An 18,211-nucleotide genomic window follows, 5' to 3' on the forward strand; every position below is an offset into this window, starting at 1 on the left:
CAGATGCACCCATGTCGAGGAGGTTATCACCCCTTATCGGTGTATAGTAGCAGATTCGATAGTGCTGTGATGTACACTCCTGGAAATTGAAATAAGAACACCGTGAATTCATTGTCCCAGGAAGGGGAAACTTTATTGACACATTCCTGGGGTCAGATACATCACATGATCACACTGACAGAACCACAGGCACATAGACACAGGCAACAGAGCATGCACAATGTCGGCACTAGTACAGTGTATATCCACCTTTCGCAGCAATGCAGGCTGCTATTCTCCCATGGAGACGATCGTAGAGATGCTGGATGTAGTCCAGTGGAACGGCTTGCCATGCCATTTCCACCTGGCGCCTCAGTTGGACCAGCGTTCGTGCTGGACGTGCAGACCGCGTGAGACGACGCTTCATCCAGTCCCAAACATGCTCAATGGGGGACAGATCCGGAGATCTTGCTGGCCAGGGTAGTTGACTTACACCTTCTAGAGCACGTTGGGTGGCACGGGATACATGCGGACGTACATTGTCCTGTTGGAACAGCAAGTTCCCTTGCCGGTCTAGGAATGGTAGAACGATGGGTTCGATGACGGTTTGGATGTACCGTGCACTATTCAGTGTCCCCTCGACGATCACCAGTGGTGTACGGCCAGTGTAGGAGATCGCTCCCCACACCATGATGCCGGGTGTTGGCCCTGTGTGCCTCGGTCGTATGCAGTCCTGATTGTGGCGCTCACCTGCACGGCGCCAAACACGCATACGACCATCATTGGCACCAAGGCAGAAGCGACTCTCATCGCTGAAGACGACACGTCTCCATTCGTCCCTCCATTCACGCCTGTCGCGACACCACTGGAGGCGGGCTGCACGATGTTGGGGCGTGAGCGGAGAACGGCCTAACGGTGTGCGGGACCGTAGCCCAGCTTCATGGAGACGGTTGCGAATGGTCCTCGCCGATACCCCAGGAGCAACAGTGTCCCTAATTTGCTGGGAAGTGGCGGTGCGGTCCCCTACGGCACTGTGTAGGATCCTACGGTCTTGGCGTGCACCCGTGCGTCGCTGCGGTCCGGTCCCAGGTCGACGGGCACGTGCACCTTCCGCCGACCACTGGCGACAACATCGATGTACTGTGGAGCCCTCTCGCCCCACGTGTTGAGCAATTCGGCGGTACGTCCACCCGGCCTCCCGCATGCCCACTATACGCCCTCGCTCAAAGTCCGTCAACTGCACATACGGTTCACGTCCACGCTGTCACGGCATGCTATCAGTGTTAAAGACTGCGATGGAGCTCCGTATGCCACGGCAAACTGGCTGACACTGACGGCGGCGGTGCACAAATGCTGCGCAGCTAGCGCCATTCGACGGCCAACGCCGCGGTTCCTGGTGTGTCCGCTGCGCCGTGCGTGTGATCATTGCTTGTACAGCCCTCTCGCAGTGTCCGGAGCAAGTATGGTGGGTCTGACACACCGGTGTCAATGTGTTCTTTTTTCCATTTCCAGGAGTGTAATAGCAGATGGCTAAGAAGAACAAGAAATGGGTGATTTTTAGGCATGATGGAGCTCCAGACAGATGGCGTTCGCAGCATTTTGCATAAATCAACTATGCTATCAATTTTGAAGTATTGTTCTAGTGTCTGGGATCAGTACGCGGCGGGTATTGGTAAGAGAGAACATAAACACACGTACTCGTAAGGCTACACAGTTCTCCACTTAAAACAGACTATAATGTTAGATCGCTTCAGTTTCTGTCCTATCAGTCATGTGAAATGCAGCACTGTTAACATTCCAATGTAAGAAATATTTTTCCAGAAAAAGACATACATCCCTGCTTCCTGCAGGTTTCTCTACGATAAACTAGGGTAACAAACTATAAAATGAAAAAACTCCTTCCTTAAAATATCGATTCTGTGTGATACCTGCACAATGTAGCTTTCCAAAGATGTATAGCGTCCTCTGTTCACATCTGATCAAGGTTCAGAAATCATACTATGCTCACATCAGTCCTATATACAATGATTGTTAGTAATGGAGAATATCTATTACAATGAAACAGATAAATGCATAGCAGCGGGTCCGACATGTGAAATTACACGTCATGCCGCCACTAACACTGTAATCAAGTCATCTGCCAAGCAGATGTACGCATGGGGATTGCAGTGTCTCAAAAACACCTATTGCTAACTTAGTTATGAAACTGAAGTCTCAATTTTATACCCAAGATGCGACAAGGGAATGGAGTACATCGGATAAATGTTCGTTCGTTTAGAGGAATGTGTCACATTTCATCACACATGAGATGGAAGTCCTCTGATGACCGGGAGGTTTACTGTTAACGATCGCAAGCAGACACTGTTCTGAGTGAAATACAGAACTCACAGTTGTATACGAGCCGAGTGCAGGCCATGTCACACAACTGAGAGAACAGCGGAAAAAAATGATCAAATGACCTGCACCAACATGTCCCTCCCTCTCTCTAGACTGCATTATCAGTCTACCATTAAATCGTACCTCATACAACTCCACCTCAATCGAAAATTCTGTCCACTCTCTGTTATACTTTAACGCAGATGCAAGTAAGTTTAGAAGCAGATGGTTCTCTGTTTTTCTTGGAAAGCATCAAAGACAGCAGTCAACTCGTGTGTATCACTATTACCTCAACAGACATACAGTAGAATGCTGCCTCGACAGAAAAAATGACAGTTTCCCTGGTTCCCGATGCTTCCATGTCGACATTTCCTCGTATTCGTCTTTGTCACATACTCATTGCCAAATAGAATAATTCTTCCGCACCAACCAGAAGACACGCAAGTACATCCTCAATTTCCCCGCATTTTGGTGTATTTACCCTCGATTTAAACGCATTTTCCAACATATTCCGCAATTCTACTGATTTTATATGTCATTTCTACCCATGCGATTATGACATAACCTCTCGTTCCGTGTTGTAAAATTGCTTGTAAATGTAGTACAGCTGCCAACACCATCTACTGTTTGTGATCCTTCTCATTCAACCATTGCCTATAATCCAGTGGATATATCGCAGAACCTCTTACATGGTATTGAGACAGAATACGTTACAAATACTGGAGAAATATGTAGCAGTGGCATGAGAGAGTTGCAAATAGCGGTTTCATAACACGTTCCTTAGTCGAATCACTTTCTAAATTCAGTTATTTTATCACGAGAGTGGATCATCGGCTATGCATAACCACACTGCTTGTCTGATAATACACATTCCAGCGATCACTGTCTATATTGTGTCACGTTATTTGTCTGGTAAAAGCCACGTCATTTGCAGGTAATGGCATACCTCGACTTATAAAGCCAGTATAGTTTTCAACATGGATGCTTGTGTCCACCTGTAGAGCCATGACTGCTTGTGATAGCAATATGGTCGTGTTTTTCAACATCTGGCGGTTTGTAAGACGATTACGCCTCTCTTTCTAAGACAGAGTGATACCACTCGCAAGAAAAACTTATGAAACATGTCCGCCCAACGCTGATTTTCTCTCAGTATTACTTTGTATCACCAGCAATTGGTTATTGGCTGAGTATTATACTTAGTAGTAGGAGGTGCGTGATAGGTTCATCTTGAGCATCAGGCTTTTAAACTACGTCTTTGTGTTCCAACATGTGCAAAGGAAATGACTATGTCCAGTCGTAAGGAAGGTATGAATTTTATGTGGAATACGGTGATATGGCCGAATAGCGAAGTAACACTTTGTATGTGTTGGACAGCTTTCGTGATCGTGTGGAAAACTGAGAAGATTCAATGTGGACATGTGTTTGTGCTGAACCATTATTTCCTCCCATTTAAATTGGCCGACTGACTACTTCTTCACATTTCCTGTCTTTATTTAGTTGAGAGAACATCTATTGTGTCTATTACAACACTAACATCGGTATTCGCGAATGGAAATATCAGGTTCCTCTATTTTTTTCGATTTTTCACATATAAGTCTTCACAGACGGGATTAGTTTCTAGTTACTCAGTGGTTTACAGCATGTTACACTTAGCTAAAGTTTGGGTTTCTAGAGAAATAATTTCCGGTCTATATCTTCGGAATTATATTGCAAGATCGATACTTCTATGCAAACGATATTCCCACGTGCTTGATATTGAGACATATCGCGAAACGATATATTTGGGCAAACCACATGTGAAAATACATGTGTTCTTGTAATCCCCAGAGTCTGGAGATTGGTGTAGAAACGAGTCCATCTTTGTACAACAGTTCTGAGAGTGACTTTGGCCCACTGAGGTCACTGTGGTCGTGCGTTGGAAACAGGTGACTTGTGACCATCACCTGTGCGGAAATATCTAGTGCTGTGAGGAGTATATATGGTGATGTCTGCCTTCGTGTCATATGTACGAGTGTCTGGAGTACAATAGCTATATGAATTATGCAAAAGGGGCGATTTTGTATGGCACAGGATAGCAACTGTATGTTTACTACATCGACACAGCATGCGGTGATATATTGCCAAGTAGGAGATCAGTTTCACGCTCTAATACTCAAACTTCCATCCTCAGTGGCAGAGCAGTGTAGCTGAGTATGAGTCTTTCCGTATTTGACGATCTGTATGCCACTTTTGCAGGGTTTAACTGTGAGTGCAATATGGCGATCTGTAAAAAATAGTTTTTTGGCACTGAAAGTCTTGTCTGCAGAAAACAATGGCGGACAATGCTCCCACACCAGCAGCATCAGCAGTTTCACGGTTAAATTCAGCAACGAACAGGCTGTCCCATTAGGATTGCTAGGAAGAATGCAACCTGTGTTATTCAGGGAAGCATTGCAACAGATTTCTATAGTGCATCTAGAGGGGGACTTGGCTGTTATGTACATAGACATATGACATCGTTATAACACTCAGGACCTTTTAGCTGCTACGCAAACATCTCTCGGCACTGGACCCGCACTGCAGCTATGTGTCATCGTGCCAGCAATGGTGCCTAGGTGAACACGTATTTTGACAGGAATTCCTCAGGTGTAAAGTATGAAATGGATGCCACCGCCTCATGCTTGCGATACCCAAACGGACACCTGTGTGTGACCCGGCAGCTGATGGCCATGTGGTCACTTAGTGGGGGCCAACATTGCACCCTGACTCCTGGGGACGTGTGCAAAGTGGGCGACGTCGGCATTGGGTGTCGAGTGGTGGGATGTGTTGTTATTATTATTTTATACTCCATCGATTTCACCTACCAATAGGATTTTATGAATTAAAAAAACTACCCTATACATGTGAAGAATATCAAATTAATTAATTTGCATACATTTTTTATATCAACATGGTGTTAGCGCTACAATAGTTAAGGGGAGGGTGTGCATGAGTGGGTGACATGGAGCAGAACAGCAGGTTAAGTGTAGAACAGCCAATTAAGTGCAGAACACTAGGTTAATCTGCATAATTTTTATGTAAAGCGCCTTATAATAGTTTAAGGGGGTGGGTGACAAGAAAGAATGCGGCAGAAATGGCGTTCAAAATCATGTGAAATTCGAGATGTGTTATAGGAAATGGTGGGAGGACATAACTAATTACTTAATTTGGTATCAGAGGCGGTACAATAGTTTAAGAAAATGGGGCCGACACGGAAAACCACCTAACAGAACAATAGGTTAAGTACCGACAAAGGGCCGAACATTCGGTTAAGACACCCAGTTTACAGTGCAGAACATTAGGCTATGCAACGTGTTTGCCCCATGCAATTACCTTTTTACAAGAGCTACATGTTTCCAAAAAGCAGAGAATGATGAGCAAGAGAAATCGAACCTCCACAAACTGAATTTTTTATAAATAAACAATATACCCTTGAATAATTTCCTGTTATGAGATCCTTTCTCTCCACCATAGATCCACCAATTTCCATATATTCCATATATTGCCTTGAATCCCCTAAATTGTTTAAATAAACAATATTCCACACATTGTCAAAATTGTTTAAACAATACTCCACACATTGTCAAAATTGTTTAAACAATATTCTATACACAGCAATCCATTTCCTTACAAATAACCGATCAGCAGTGTCCTTTTCCCGCCAATTCCGGGAGGGAGGGTGGGAGAGGACTTCACCAGAGTGGTAGAGGTTAATTAACTGATAGATTTCATTAAGTATTCAATCAAACTGACAAGAGTGAGAGGGGCTATTCCAATAACTCATACCTGAAAGTGTACCAGTAGCAGTGAGGGGTATGGCGTGGGTTGGGAGGTATTCTGAGGGGCGAAGGGAGTGGGAGGCGGTGGGGGAACAATAGGTTAAGTACCTGTCAATCAAAGGAGAACAATCGGTTTGCCCCTGAGTGCAAACCTGCCCCTGATGTAAGCAACATGCACTAATAAAATGCACTTGTTGCAGCTTTGATCCACTACTATCGTCCAGTATCCTTAACATCGACTTCTTGTACAATCTTAGGGCATATTCTGAGCTCAAACATAACGAGATACGTCGAACAGAACAACCTGCTCCATGCCATCCAGCATGGATTCCAATAACATCGATCACATAAATCCAATTCACGCTTTTCTCACATGACATACTGTATGGTTTGGATCAAAACAGTCAGGTAATTGCAGTACTTCTTGATTTGCAATAAGCATTTATCTGAGTATCGCATCTATGCTTATTGTAAAAAGTACGATCATATAGGGTATCAAGTGAAATTTGTGACTGGATTGAGGGTTTTTTGTTAGGGAGAACGCAGCATATTATTTTGCATGGAAAATCATCGTCAGGTGTAGAACTAACTTCGGTTAAGCCCCATCGAAGTGTGATGGGACCCTTACTGTTCATGTTGTATATTAATGACCTCGAAAACAATACTAAACGTTAACCTCGGACTTTTTTGTAGATGATGCAGTATCTATAATGAAGTATCGTACTGACTGAATGAAGCTGCATACATATTCAATCAGATCTTGATAAGGTTTCGAACCAGTGCAAATATTGGGAACTTGCTTTAAAGCTTCAGAAATATGTGCACTTCACAAAACGAAAAAAACGTTGCAACCGGCCAACTCCTACAAATACATAGATGTACCGTAACACTTTGTAGGGATATGAAATGGAATGAACACATACGCTCAGTCGTGGGAAAGGCAGGTGGTAGATTTCGTATTATTGGCAGAATACTGGGGAAATGCAATCAGTCTATAAAGGAGACAGTTTTCAAATCATTCCTGCGACCCACTCTGGAATGTTGCTCACGTGTGTGGGAGAAATGCCAAATAGTATCAAAAGGAGGATGCTGAACGTATATAAAGGGGCATCACGAATTGTCAAAGGTTTGTTAGACTGGTGGAATTGCGCCATTGAGATGCTGAAGAAACTGAACTGGCACACACTTGAACACAGACGTAAACCACCCAGAGAAAGCCTACTTACAAAGTTTCCAGAAACGACTTTAAATGATGATTCTAGGATAATATTTTATCCATTCTCAGCACTATAGTTGTATAAATCGAAATAATCAGCAGCCAGTTGTATAAAACAAATTTAATTTCTTTCAGTTTCGGACACTTAGTGCATTCTTCAGAAGGTTATGCCTATTGTATTATTTGCGACTGTCAACAATAAGACGCATACAGCAAAATGTCGTGGTCATGTGATTCACAGTGCGTGCAGGAAAATGGTATAAAATAGCGAAACAGCAAGAACAAAAATTATGCCAGAACAGCAGCTAATCAGCTGATTCGAGAGGTAAAACCGTCTCAGTATGGGCACTAAGTACCCGAAATCGGTTAAGAAATTAAATTTCTTTTATGTAACTGCTCGTTGATTATGTTTATAGGAATATATTACAAACTCCAGACGTATCGTCAATAGGGATCCTGAGGAAAAGATTTTTCTCGCATAGGGATCTTGAGGACATTTCGATTTATGACTCTAGGAACATACTACGACCTCCTACGTGTCGCTAACATAGGGATCTTGTGGAAGAGATTGGATAGATTACAGCACGCACATAGGCGTTTAAATAATCATCCTTCCTGCGATCCATACATGACTGGAACGGGAAGAAACTCATGGACTGGTACGATGAGACGTACCCTCTGCCATGCACTTCACAGTGGTTTACGGCATATAGATGTAAATGTACCGTTTCATTTCCGCAATTATTATTTGAAAATCATTTTCAGAAGCCTGTTAGTGAAGCAATGATTCTTGAACGAAATTGTTGCCATACTGATGACGTCTCTACACTGGAAGAGAATAAGAACTACTCTGCTAAATACGAAGAGTCCAGCGCTCTCCATCCAGGCTTTATACAAGATGCAAGGTAACACTTTTTCGTGTATATTTGCACTGGCAGAATAAGCGATTTCCGTTCGAAAATTACGTGTTTAAACCAAAACTGGAACAGTGAGGTTTAAATGTGAGGGTGCAGCCACTGTCTAACATATAAATTTGGCGAGATCTTGTGAAAACGAAAGCGAATCTTGCTTGTTTATATTCGTCTGTAGAACAGTTTTTACAAACGGGAGCGTCTGTGGCGCAATAAACTGCAGCAACAACGAGAAGAAGAAACCACATTTGCCTTTTTTAAGGTTTCCTAACGCACCTAAGTGATGTGAACACCTACATTACAGAATATTTTATTTGCGATTCTTTCGTAACCTACAGATATATTTTACTGAAGAATATCGTGTTCTTTAACAAAAAAAAGACAGTAAACAGCAGAAGACCTGACCTTTTGCTGAAAGATATCCTACATCTAGTCAAAAACGTGAAGTTTTCTTCACTACACTTCTAATCAAATCAGTGAATGTGGAATGTAGGAAACAGTGTGGTATGCAGTACCTACATTGTTTAACGTAGCAGATAGCTACCACATCAGCTGAAGGAAAAAAACACACAGTCGCTTAACAAACGAACGAAAGCAATAAATTGTTTCCCAATACAGAAGAAACCACTTCCACAGTTCTTGCTGCATCTGAGCCACAAACGGCAAGAATCTTCAACACATTCGCCTTGTTTTTGCAAAAATATTTATGTATTAGAAAGCCGAGTGAAGTGTACGACTGTGCGAAACATTCAGTTCCTTACAAGGTAGTTAAGTGTGAAGGAAAGTACATGTCATAATAAGAACACAACAAAAGAAATATATTCTTCTCATGCATAAAATGTGTGTTTATATTCTCTTGTTTTCAGCGAAAAAAGCTCAAGTTATATACATGGTCGAAAGTATTTCATCATTAAGTTGTAGCTTATGTCCCTCAATCAGGGAGATTCGGATGTTTATATATATATTTCGTGAACATTCATGTTTCTTGATAATTTACTAATACTTTGAACGCAAAAACATAATAACTATTTCTATAATAAATTAGAAAAATAAAAACAAACTAATTTTACGGCTGCTTTCTCGCCGCTTTGGGAGCTAGTGTAGCACAACTGTCAGCCGGTAACAATTTTCAGAGCAGTGAGTGTCATGACTGTACATGTTAGACTGTGCTGCAGCGGTGTTACTATAATTAGACGATCTGTGCTTTAAATACGTAACAATGTTCTGGAGTTAACTTTTCTTTTCTGAAATATAACAGAGAGATCTGTTGTGGATACCCTCTCTGCGTTTTTCGGTATTGAATGATAAAATACGTAAAAAAAAGGAGAGACAAAATACAGAAAGACTATTTGCGTTTGTAACGAAACATTTATAACTGACTGGAAAATACACTACGTGATCAAAAGTATCCGGACACCTGGCTGAAAATGACTTAAAAGTTCGTGACGTCCACCATCGGTAATGTTGGAATGCAATATGGTGTTGGTCCACTCTTAGCCTTGATGACAGCTTCCACTCTCGCAAGTATACATTCAATCAGGTGCTGGAAGGTTTCTTGGGGAATGGCAGCCTATTCTTCACGGAGTGCTGCACTGAGTAGAGGTATCCATGTCGGTCGGTGTAGCCTGGCACGAAGTCGGCGTTCCAAAACATACCAAAGGTGTACTATAGGATTCAGTTCAGGACTCTATGAAGGCCAGTCTATTACATGGATGTTGTTCTGTAACCACTCCGTCACAGGCCATGCATTATGAACAGGTGCTCGATCGTGTTCAAAGATGAAAGCGCCATCCCTGAATTGCTCTTCAACAGTGGAAAACAAGAAGGTGCTTAAAACATCAATGTAGGCCTGTGCTGTGATGGTGCCACGCAAAACAACAAAGGGTACAAGCCCCCTCCATGAAAACCACGACTACACCATAACACCGGCGCCTCCGAGTTTTACTGTTGGCGCTACACACGCTGGCAGATGACGTTCACCGAGCAATCGTCATACCTATACCCTGCCATTGGATCGCCACATTGTGTACCATGATTCGTCACTCCACACAACATTTTTCCAGTATTCAATCGTCCAATGTTTACGCTCCTTATAACACCAAGCGAGGCGTCAGTTGGCATTTACCGGCGTGATATGTGGCTTATGAGCTGCCTCTCGACTATGAAATCCAAGTTTTCTCACCTCCCCCCTGTCATAGTACTTGCAGTGGATCCTGATGCAGTTTAGGATTCCTGTGTGATGGTATGGATGGATGTCTGCCTCGCCCCATTCTGCTCTCTCAAGATGTCTAATGACTACTTAGATCGCTGATATGGAGTACCTGGCAGTAGGTGGCAGCACAAATGCTCCTAATATGAAAAACGTTTGTTTTGGGGGGTGTCGTGATACTTTTGGTCACACAGGGTAGAACACATTGTAAGTTATCTTAAATATTCCTATTCTTTTTCATTATTCACATTACAGCCTGCTACCATACCCTTTAAAGAATTCAGTTACATGTTTTAAGCAAAGGAGAGAATAATTTTAGGCGTTTGCTATTGGCGCAAGTAATTAGTTTCAAATCGCCCCACAGTACGCATGTGCGAGGGAGCCGAATACGACATTTTCCAGAGAGCGGTGTAGCTCAACGTCTTCCAGGTACCGTAAAAGGAAACATCCATTTCACGACAGATGATCGCATGTATGATATATATTGTGGTTGTTGTCAAATGTACACGGTAAATGGTTCAAATGGCTCTTAGCACTATGGGACTTAACATCTATGGTCATCAGTCCCCTAGAACTTAGAACTACTTAAACCTAACTAACCTAAGGACATCACACAACACCCAGTCATCATGAGGCAGAGAAAATCCCTGACCCCGCCGGGAATCGAACCCGGGCGTGGGAAGCGAGAACGCTACCGCACGACCACGAGCTGCGGACTGTACACGGTAATTCTGGTTTCCCAGCGTGTAATGCAGGACAGACAATAACATTCTTCACTACAATTTTTAAAGAGCAAAATAGTCTTCTCCTGGAATCTTCATCTTATCTTCACCGAACACTGGATTACTGACAGCAAACGTACCTCTTTACTTTCGGATACAGGTTGCTGGCCCAATATCCTGACGTCTGTTCTGTTAAATAGTCACTACATGCAGTAATTAAAAAAAATATAATTTATTGGTCTCTGACAGAGTCCGTCAAACACGACATTTATGACCTTTATATTTTTGGCTACCGTCAAGTTGAGTCCATAGGATGCCTTTTTGTGTTCACCTTTGCACATAAATTTCCAATAACGCAACTAGATATGCGCTTTTGTGCATGCGTTATTTTCTGGAAATGGAGGTCGTGCATAAGGGGCATTGCTACCCGCCTTTGGTAAGAATGTTTGGGCTAGTTAGCAGGTCACAAGTGGCTGCGACCCTTATGTGTTTGGTTGTGTAATGTTTAGGTTATGCTGTGAAATGTTTCATGGCAACAATGTTTAATCCAAAGGAAGCGCGCTCAATTCTGGGTCCAATTTTGTTTTTACTTTATATAAATCATCTACATCTGAACAGAATTTCACAGTCACTTTTATTCGCTGATGATACTTCTGTCCTTTTTGAAAGCAATGACCCTGAACAAATTTCTTCAATTGTCACAGAACTATTAGACAGTTTGGAAAACTGGTTCCAACTAAATGGGCTGAAATTGAATATTGGGAAAACACATTTGCTGCAGTTTAAAACTAAAAACTTGAAGGTAAAAGAATTCCACATTAGTCGTAGAGACCAAGAACTGAAAGAAGCAGTCAGTGTTAAATTTTTAGTCGCCCACTGTTAAGAAATTAAGTGCTTCATGTTTGTACATTTATGAACTGATTATTTTTGTATACAGTAACCCCAAATTATTCATAGACGATAACTTTAAACATCAATATGGTACTAGGAACAAGTAGAATTTCATGCTCCCCACTTATAGATTAAAGCTGTTACCGCAAACCCCAGAATACATAGGCATGAAAATTTACAACATTCTAAAGAAGAAACAAATTCTCAGCATGGAGATGGGGCAACTAAACCAAAAACTACAATTGCTAGTACAGAAATGTTATTCCTCCTTAGAAGAATTTCTTAATAACATGACAATCTGGGCAAGAAAGCAAGTGGCTGATTGTATTGTTAATTAAGCTTAGAAGTTGTAAGTCTAATAGGGGTAGTAGTAGAAGGGTTTTGTGGGCGCACGACAGCAAGGTCTTCAGCGCCCGTTCAGTATCATAGTGAGACGGGTGTCAAGGAAAAACTCAGAACATTTACATCTAACGCAACATAAAACGGAACATAAAACACGGGGAACAATCATTGAAAAATATGTGCTCACCCACACCGAAGCGTGGGATGAAGCAGGGCGTCAGCAGTAAAACATGGACAACACAGGAAGAAAAAGGTAGAGGGAGCTAAAACAATGGAGCGGATGGAAGTGGCTGGCTGACCGCAAGGAAAAAAGGGAGGAGTCAGCCACTCTGCAATACACTAAAACCGCCAGCCTAAAAGTTTAGGCCAGAGTCCAGACACATCACAAAACTTAAAAACCCTAGACACACACGTCTCATCGTTAGCTAAAACACAGGGCAGATCCCCATCAACTTGTGCTTCTGCCCTTGCATCATGGTATAAAACACAGTCCGTTAAAATGTGCCGGACAGAGATGGGCACACCACAAGCATCACAAAACGGAGGATCCTCCCGCCGTAATAAATAGCTATGTGTCAGAGGACAGTGCCCGATCCGAAGACGTGTGAGTGCCACCTCTTCCCGCCTGAGCAGCCGGCAGGAGGAACGCCACGGCCGAGTGGTCGACTTTACCGACCGCAGTTTATTGGCCGTCACCGCCAGCCATTCGTCCTCCCACAACTCCATGCACTTCCTGTGGAGTGCAGTGATGACTGACTGCAAGGGGATAGGACACTGGACCACATCCTGCTCTCTGCAGGCCTCCTTGGCAGCCCGATCAGCCTGTTCGTTGCCCCATATGCCGACATGACCAGGCACCCAGCAGAAGGATACCTCTTTACCCCGCCGTTGGAGCAAGTACAGTTTGTCATGTATCAGCTGGACCATCTCTTCAGTCGGGTACAGGTTCTGCAGTGATTGTAAGGCACTAAGAGAATCGGAGCAGAGAAGAAATCGATCGCCCCGAACTCGATTCATCTGCTCCAGTGCCGTCAGGATCGCGTGGAGCTCCGCTGCGAAAACGGTATATTCAGCAGGGAGGCGAATCCGGGTAACATGAGCAGGGAACACCACAGAACAGCCAAGGAAAGTCTCCTGTTTGGAGCCATCAGTATAAACGACAGTGAAACCGCGATGCACATCTAGAAGGTTAAAAAACAGAGATTGGAACGTAAAATCTGGTGTGCCATCTTTCTTAAAATTAGTCAAATCTAAGTGTAAGTCTAATAAATGACTGTAATAATTATTCTCTCTTTTTACAGTAAAACTGTTGTTAGGCTACACACAGTCTCTGTAAATTACAAATTAATAAGTATTGTTTCTGTAATACACATAAATTGTAATTGCAGTATTGACGAGTCCCCTGTACATTAAATCTTGTGATTTAACTCTGTATGTTTTGGGACAGTAAACATTCAGATTCTTAAGCTTATAGATGATTACAGACACTGAAAGAAGTCGTGTGGAGTGCCGCTTCTAAAGTTGTGTTGCCCTGAGCATCAAGTATTAGAAAGTTAACGATCACATTTCCGTAAAGAATAAGCCACCGTAAGATTCGAGTAGGAAAACTGAGAAGAACAAGCCAAAAATGTACAAAAGGTGAATATAAAAACTGTGAACGAATATTCGTGCCATGGTGACTTAAAAGCACAATTGAAGAGCAAGACATCTGATTGTGAGCTCCTCAACAATCTACTAAAACCAGAAATGAAGCACACTGATGATGAAAAAATGCGAAACTAATAAACATAATCTCCGTTCTAGTGTATTCTGGCATCTATGAAATTCCTAAATTTGTCGAGTCCGAGGATGTTAATCTACATCATGTTTCATAAATACAAATGACGCATTGAAAGTAAATTAACCTTCATGTGATGATTAAAACCTACCTTAAGTATTTCTCAGTTCCAGGAGTAATCACATTTATTTATTTATTCGTGTTCTGGTGATCCAGTATGCACGAGAATTGCATGGATATGGAATGAGTCATAATTATGCATGAGAACAGTAACAATAGATGCGAACAAATCCTGGTACTGTATAGGAACAAAATATCCTAACAATTACAAGTTTGGGCATCTTGTACGTTAAAAAATAATAAATTACAATTATTTCACAATAAAAGCTATAAATTTGATACAGATTGAAATTCTTTGTTTTGAAATGAGGAATGAGTAATTCAAAAGAGTATATAAGACGCAAGTTGCTAACTAACAAAATGTTATTGACAGGCTTATCACTGCAGTTTCCCAAGCAGAAAATCTAAAATCTCATTGTGAGCAGTTCCTGAAATTTGTAATAAAATGTGTCATCACTTTGTATTTCTCATACCTCTTTAGTTTGTATACTTCTTTACCTACGGTAGCTTTTGCATTTTTGTCAAATGTCACCTTCTCATCACAACACAGCAACACAGGCTCCCAAGCAAAGAAGAGGATTCATAACAGCCTGCTTGCGCAATGAGGCAACGTGTGGATACGAGAACGCCCATGCGTACCTGCATTCTTTCCACAAATTTTTGTGCATGTCCTTTTCTTTTATTTCCATTGCTGCTTGTCCAATGTACATATTCAATAACATCAGGGATAGGCTATAACCCTGCCTCACTCTCTTTTCAACCACTGCCTCCCTTCCATGCCCCTCGACTCTTAAAACTGCCGTTCCGCTTCTGTACAAGTTGTACAATGGAAAGACTATTCTGCAATGAGCTTTCTAATGAACTTTCCATTGGTTAAATTTAATATCTTGCTGCACTAAGTCCCCCATCTGATGTTTATCCACTTTCTATTCACCGTAATATTATCTTCAAGTTTCTTCCCCTTAGATAGCCTTCCACCTGCTACCCTTCCCTTATTTCTTAACTGAGCTCTTCATGTTCGTACTGCTGTCTCACTTTTAGGTAACACAAATAAATAGATAATTTTTATTTGCTCACAAATATGTCTGTTGCCAAGGTAGTAAGGATATCATTTTTACATCGCATAAGTACGTTACTACATATAACATTGTACCATATCCCTTACCATTCTCTTATCTTTTACCCTTTCCTTTTGTCCATAATCTTTGGTGTTTTGCCACTGTTGGTCCACAATCTTTGGTGGCACTTTCTAGGGATGATCTGTAGACAGTGATCTCCAGAGATCTCTACCAACATGCGAGTGCCTTGTTGGTCCATGATTTCTCTTTTACTTTACATTTATGGTCTTTTTCTTCCTTTACAGACTACATCAAGGAGCAATCTCCAAAGATTTCTTCAATTTTGCTATACACAGTATATATTTTTCCTATAGGTATTCATGCTTCTACAGCTTATCATTTCTCCTGTAGGCATTCCAGCTTTACTATTTAGCACTTTCTGTCAATCTCATTTTTTTCCCCTGGTTCATTTGGTAAATTTTTATATTGTCTCCATTCATCAATTGAATTTAATATCTATGATGAGTTGCATACAGGCTCAATGAAAAGACTGTTCCACCACGAACTTTCACCAAAGTGTTACTTTCCATTATTTAAATTTAATATCTCATGAGTTATTCAAGAATTCCTACTGAGCCTTGCCTATATGTCTTATTTGCCCCTTCATTATGTCATCTCTCTTTTTGGAAAGTCTTCAGATTTACTCTCCATTTCATAACTAATAAATTATAGTCAGACTCCAGATCTGTTCCTGGAAATATTTTTCAGTTTAAAAATGTATGTTCTACATATCTGCCTTACCACTATATGATTCAACTGAAGCCTTCTTGTGTCTCCAGATTCTTCCACATTCTCAGCCTTCTTTCATGGTTCTTAAACCAGATATTAACAATGATTAAATTGTGCTCTGTGCAAAATACAATCAGGTAGCTTCCATTTTCATTACTTTCCCCCAACCCTTGCTCTCCCTTACAATCAAATTCCAAAACCCCAACAAAACTAATAGCTGCTTCTCTCTAAATATAATAACCAATTTCTTTAGTGAATCAAAATACAGTATACTAATCTTGCTAATGTATTCAATACAAAGCTGTAAACTCCAGTGAAAGTTCTATATATATTTCTTAAATACTGCTACTGTTACATAGCTGTGGAATTTTTATGTTGATTCATTTTACTATAGGGAGCACCATGGAAAGTAGTACATTTGCATTTGGTTATTATGAGGCTTAGTATGAGGTCAGTTCAAAAAATTCTGGAACATTCATAATTTCATGCCAATTGTGTGTTGGAGCGAAATGCAGTTGGCATCCCTGCACACACCTGTGTTTAATGTGTAAGTGCCAGAAGTTTCACTGTTGTATGTCTGTTAGTTATTGTTCATTGATGTATTGAGCAGAATGTCGTGTCACCCAGTTTGCAAACACAGAGTTAGAGGAGCAACACATCTGCATTAAATTATGTGTGAAACTCAAGAAAACCTGTACAGAGATACACCAAATGATGCAGGAAGTCTATGGTGATAAAGTGGTTATGTGGTACTTGGTGTTACGAATTGTTCAACATGGTTTAAAAATAGCCAGATGGAAATTGAAGATGACCCTCATTCAGGACATCTACCAATGATGCTCTGTCAGGAATGTCAATAAAATTGTGCTTGCCAATAAAAAACTGTCCGAGAGATTGCAGAATAATGTAACAGTGCAGTTGGATCATGTTGTGAAATCCTGACACAGCATTTTGGAATGTATTCTGTTGCAGCCAAGTTTGTCCCATGGCTCACGAGTCAAGATTAGAAAGACCTTTTCCTCACAATCTGTGAAGAGCTTTTGGATCTCACAAATGAGAATGAGATGTTCTTTAAGATAATCATAACTGGTGATGAGACATGGGTCTGCTGTTATGATGCTGAGACCAAGGTTCAGTCTTCACAATGGGTCAGAAAAGGTTCTCCAAGACCAAAAAGAGCTTGTCAGGTCAGGTAAAATGTCAAACCCGTGTTGATAGTTTTCTTTGACTTTGAAGGATTAGTTCATCATCAATTCATGCCACAGGGGCACACCGTTAACTGATTGTATGATCGGGACATGTTGCAACACTTGCAAAAAAAATGTGAGAAGGAAATGGCTTCAAATGTGGTGAGACAATCCATGGCTCTTGCATCATGATAATGCACCTGCATATTCATCCCCGCTGATGAGTGAAATCACTGTGATGCCTCAGCCTCCATACTCTCCAGACCCAGTCCCTGTGGACTTTTTTTTATTTCCATTTTTTAAAATCCCGTTAAGAGGATGAAGATGTGCAACAATAGATGAGATAAAAGAAAATTCACAGATGGTGCTTCACATGGTCCAGCAAGAGGTGTACCAAGACTGCTTCTGGAAGTGGAAATGGTGTTCAGTGAGGTTTATCAATTGTGGTGGAGAGTATTTCGAAAGAGAACATGCACAGTAAGTAAAATGTAAGTGGACGAAGTTCCAGAATTTTTTGAACAGACCTCATATATTTATACCAATGTAACTGACAAATAATTGTTCAACACACACAGCCATTACTAAAAAGCCAAACACAACTCTATTTCTTAAGAAGTCCATCACTCAAATGGTTTCCAACATTGCCAATGTATTGCTGAAGATGTTCACAGGAGTTCCCCATTATGTTCTCAACCACTTCTTAAGGGATGGTCTCTTTCTCTTCCTGGACTGCAGCCTTCAAGTTATCAGTATTGTGGAATGGTCACAAAAAACTTTTTTCCTGAGATGACACCCACAGAAAAAAACGTGTGGTTGAAAGATCAAGTGTTCTTATGA

At 41.4% G+C, this 18,211-nt stretch overlaps 1 protein-coding gene across 5 annotated transcripts in view; it reads right to left on the reverse strand.

Moving 5' to 3' along the window:
• Positions 1-18,211, reverse strand: part of LOC126175461 (thymidine kinase 2, mitochondrial-like) — a 228,140-nt gene that overhangs the window by 32,419 nt on the left and 177,510 nt on the right. The gene's annotated exons all lie outside the window — the stretch shown is intronic.

The sequence above is a fragment of the Schistocerca cancellata genome, chromosome 3 (assembly GCF_023864275.1).
Source record: "Schistocerca cancellata isolate TAMUIC-IGC-003103 chromosome 3, iqSchCanc2.1, whole genome shotgun sequence".
NCBI classification, from domain to species: domain Eukaryota; kingdom Metazoa; phylum Arthropoda; class Insecta; order Orthoptera; family Acrididae; genus Schistocerca; species Schistocerca cancellata.